The 5000-nt window shown below is 43.4% G+C and overlaps 1 pseudogene; it reads right to left on the bottom strand.

The window, feature by feature from the left end:
• Positions 1 to 2715: 2715 nt before the first annotated feature.
• LOC148717004 (uncharacterized) lies at positions 2716 to 4985 on the bottom strand (annotated as a pseudogene).
• Positions 4986 to 5000: the final 15 nt, after the last annotated feature.

Genomic DNA, 5000 nt, shown 5'->3' with positions numbered 1-5000 from the left:
AAGTTCTATTTACTATTTACAAAGAGTTTTGTCCCGACCATGTGGGGCGCAAACAGCGCGCGGGCCTGTAGCCCGGAGTAAGGACCCCTCATGGGCGAGGTTTAACAAGTTTTATTATATACAAAGGTTCAGGGGGGAGCAAGAGAGGGAAAGAAGACAGGTTTACCAGCATCGGCCGAACAAAATGCGTTTTTAAAAGACCAAAAATTCCTTAAGGTATCAGTGTCGCTGCTAAGAATTCTGAGTTGGACATCTTTTTTAATTAAGTCGATAATCGCGTTGGAGCTCAAAAGAGAACCTTCGAAGGTAGCTTTGTTTCTGGCAAGCCAACACCAATATATGATGGTTGCCTTGAGAAAGTTAGATAAGGACATACTGGTGGTAGATTGGTCTAGGGAAAAGGGGTAATAGATAGAGGTAGGGGAGATAGAGAAGGGGGAGTCGAGTAGAACACGAAAAAGGGGAGAGAAATAGTCCCAGACTTTCACAACTCTGGGACATCCCAAGAAACAGTGTGCAATAGTTTCTGTTTTACCGCAGATCGCGCATTTGTCATTATTGATGTATCCCCAAGACTTTAGGAGATATCTTACGCGGATCATTCTATGGATCAATAGCCAAATTAGATCGTTCTTCTTGTTCTCAATTAGCTTTAGGCGAGACTTGCGCCACACCCAGGCCCAACGATTGATGGGGCGGTCCATAGCAGACGCCCAAAAACCGGAGCACCGGGGTGCAACGCAGACGGGGTCAAGCAACAAAAGATATAAATTCTTACTGGTGAGTAAATCAGGTAAGGCACCAGTTTTCTGATGCAAGGTACGGAAATTATCTAAACAAAGCCGGTAGTAATTGGAAGGAAGGAAGGAAGAGGGGCCAGAATTTGTGGGAAAAGAAAAAACGGGGATCTAGAATAGTTAGCTTATGTCCTAAAAAATATCGAGCTAGGTAATGCCATTTGGATGTGCCAAAGTCATCTCTTAAACTGGAAAAAACAGAAAGGCGCAGGCTAGCGCACTTAGCTTTAAAATTAACGACGTTGAGGCCCCCAGAGGATGGGGGCGCACAACAGCGATCGCGACTTACATTTTCCATTTTTCCTTTCCAGATAAAAGGCCAAATGATCGACTTAAAGATATCGTGCACCCAACGGGGTGGGGGGATGACTTTAGCAACGTGCCATAAACGGCTTGCGCCTAAAGTGTTTACAATTAAGGTTCTACCGATAAAAGACAGGTCTCTTTGTTTCCAAAGATTTAGAACCGAACTTAGTTTGTCTAATTTGGCCTGCCAATTGTCGTCGTCGACATTGACGAGGCCGTTTGAGAAGTAAACACCAAGCACTCTCATTTTAGTGACCCATTTGAGGCCATAGGGAGATTCAATTCTAGTTCGCCCTTTTCCTAACCACATTGCTTCAGATTTGGACGTGTTCAGTTTAGCGCCAGATCCTTGTTCAAATTTTGATACGACTCGGAGAAGTGAAGAAAGAGATCTTTCGGATTTTAAGATGCAAGTAGCATCGTCAGCGTACTGGGATATTTTATATTGAAGGCCCCCTGCTCCGGGGAGCAGGAAACCTTCAATATCTTTACAATTACGGATTTGCGTTGATAATACTTCTGAAACTAGCACATAAAGGAGAGGAGATAATGGGCATCCTTGTCTCACCCCTCTTCTTAAGTGGACAGGGGGGGACAGGGAGCCATTAACAATGATTCTAGAGAAGGCTTTAGAATAAAATAGTTCGACCCACCCACAAAAGGAGGGGCCGAAACCAAATTTACGCAATACTCTCATCATGAATTCGTGGTCAACTCGGTCAAAAGCTTTTTCTTGATCTAAGGAAATGAGAATACCTGGTTCATTAGTTTTGTCAATCATGTCAAGGGCATCACGAAGTAAGGCCAAATTTGAGAAGATAGTGCGGCCGACCACGCCGCACGTTTGGTCTGAATGCACGATGGAGTTCATGACTTTTTTCAATCGTTCAGTGATGATTTTAGATGCTAACTTGTAGTCAGTGTTTAACAAGGAAATTGGGCGCCAATTTTTTGCGAGGCGTCGATCATCTTTTTTGTGGATGAGTCGTAGGAGGCCCTCGTACTGGCTATCCGCGAGGGAGCCAGCAAGAAAGGCCTCGTTCAAAACAGAAAGGAGAGATTCGCTCAAATCGTTCCAAAAACACGAGTAAAATTCTGTTGGGAGACCATCAGAACCGGGTGACTTGCCGGTCCGAAGGCCTTCCAATGCAGTAAGTAATTCTTTATTAGAAAAAGGGCCTTCACATAGATTGCGCTCATAATCAGTCAGTGAAAATTCGAGGTCGTCAATTATTTTAGTTTGAATTCGCATATCAAGAGGATCTTGGGTGAATAAATTCTTGTAGAAATTGGTTAAAATTCTTTCAAGATCATTTTGAGAATTTCTGAGAACGCCGTTCTCGTCAAAAAAAGATTCAAAACTATTCATGTCAGCTCGTTTTTTCTCCAGACGGAAGAAATAGCGTGTTGGTTTCTCACCTTCTTCGAACCATTGTGCTCGGGAGCGGACTTTAGCTCCTTCGGCCTCTTTCGAGATCAGAGAGGACAATTGGCTTTCCAAATCGCTAATTACACCTGGGTTATTTAAGCGCTTAGAATGTAAAGCGTTTTTAGCATGGGTTAATTGCTTAGTAATTAGGATTCTTTTGGCATTTGCTGTTCTCTGTTTACGGATACAGTATGAAATACTTGTTTTGCGGATTTCAATTTTTAGAGCATCCCACCATTCGCGAAGGGAGGCGAATTCGGGGATTTTAAGCTTAAAGTTGTTAATCGATTTTGACATAATGTTTTTAAATTCTACATCTGAGAGTAAAGAGCTGTTGAACTTCCAAATTCCAGGACCGTGATTAGAAGGGTTAGTCGTTAGTTCAATTTTTACAAAGTCATGATCGGATAGGTCGTATACGCATGGAAGAATATTACATTTCGTTACTAGGGTTAAGCCTTTAGCGACGAGAAAGCGGTCAATTTTAGATGCCTGGGTATGGTCTTTGTTAGACCAGGTGAAAGTTACTTTGCGCGGGTTGTTTTTGCGCCAAATGTCTGTAAGTGAGAAGTCAGCACAAAGGGATCGGAGAAGTTTTTGATCAGACAATAGGATGGCGGAACAATTTAATTTATCTAGGACATTGTCTACACAATTAAAGTCTCCCCCGATCACTAGATCCCCTTGGGGGAGAAAGTAATTGTGCAGACAAGAGAAAAAACTTTTACGATCCGAAATAGTATTGGGAGAGTAAATGTTTACTAAATTTAGTTTAGAATTATAGTAGTCAATGAGTAAGCTCAATATTCTTCCTTCGGAATCGGTCAAAAAACGGATAATTTTGCCTGGGAAGTTTAGAGAAAAGAGGATGGCAACACCGGCAGACCTGCCAGTCCCGAAGGACCACAGACATTTGCCGCGCCAGAGTATTTCGAATTCCTCCGCTTGTTTTTTGCATGAGACATGTGTTTCTTGTAAAAGGATTATGTCACAGTTTGAATAATTTAATTCTTGAATAACTTTTCGACTTTTACTGGAGGACCCGAGTCCTCGCACATTTAGAGAAATTATTTTAAGCTTACTCATTGAATATAAATAAAGAATTAATATCTGTACCGCCTTCTCCTAGGTTTAGCTTTCTCCCATCCATCATCATCAGTTTCGGAGCCAGAGTAGTCACGGCGGGAAGATCTATCGCGGTCATCGCGGCCGCGATAATAATCTCGATCGTTTCTATCTCTCTCTCTTCTGTCGTCTCTCCGGTCATCTCTTCGTTCTTCTCGATCGTCCCTCCCTCGCTCGTCTCTTCGTTCTCTTGGTCGTTCTCTTCTACCTTCGTCGCGTTGTTGTTCTCGTTGTTTCTCTTGATCTTGTTGTTTCTGTTGTTCTTGCTGTTTCTGCTTTTCTAGTAATTTCTGTTGTTCTTCTTGTTGTCGCTGTTGTTCTCTCTGTTGTTGTAGTTTTTTCTGCCTTTCTTCTCTTTCCTTGGCGCGCTGGGCTCGCTCTTGTTTCTTTTCCTCTTCAGTTTTAGGTGGCGTTGGCTCACTATCGACGTTCGCGCTGAAGAGCAGGAAGGGGCATTGAGGCATGGAATGGTTGTCCGCTAAACAAACGGAACATCTTGGCGAGTCTTTACATTCTTGAGCTCGATGCCCAGGGCATTCACAATTAAAACAACGGACTGCAGAGCAGTCTTTGGCCATGTGGTCAGTAGCTCCACAATTCCGGCAAGCTTTTGGCTGATTTGGGTACCATATTTTAATAGGTTCACCAGCTATGTTGATGTTGGCAGGGATAGTTCGATGTAGCGCCATTCGAGCCGTTCTTACTCCATTCTCGATATGTTGTGCAATTTTGTCGCGCCGAAATGAAAGGACACGACCGTAGTGGCTGAGTCGGCCAATCACGGCAGTGTCGGGTAGTTCAGCGGGGGCTTCATGGATCTTGACGAGGACCAAACGATTTTCGCAGTCGCCCAAGAACACTTTGAGGCCGGCAATCACGACAAAAGGTATTTCAAGAGCGGCTTCTTTAGCTGCACGGCTCTTAAAAGTCACGATCCAAGATCTATTGGACGCCTTTCTCTAGATTCCGGTGATAGCGTCAATATCGATTTCTGCCGCGTCAAAAGCTTCGAGAATTATTTGCGATGTGACGATTGTATCAACGCTAAAATAAATAGAGCGATCCTTCGTGATTTTACTTTGACTAGGAGCATTCAAAAAAGGCACGGCCTTAAATTTCACACCCTTATTTTCCAGATTTTTCAGTACCTCAGGGATTTCGATTTCCACGTCGGCGTCCCAGGACTGTGAACCTTCTACCACGCTTGCGTCTACGACGTCTCCTGGATTCGCTGTCGAGTTATCTGTAGTAAACTGGCTGATACTTTCACTTTCCTGGCTGTCCATGTTGGCCAATTGCTGCAAAAGCAAGAAAAATAAACTTTTCATAAGCCTTTTAACTTT

This window comes from Stylophora pistillata, chromosome 14 (genome assembly GCF_964205215.1).
Source record: "Stylophora pistillata chromosome 14, jaStyPist1.2, whole genome shotgun sequence".
NCBI lineage: Eukaryota > Metazoa > Cnidaria > Anthozoa > Scleractinia > Pocilloporidae > Stylophora > Stylophora pistillata.
Note: the sequence above shows the minus strand (reverse complement) of the source record. Positions and strands in the feature narration are given on the sequence as shown.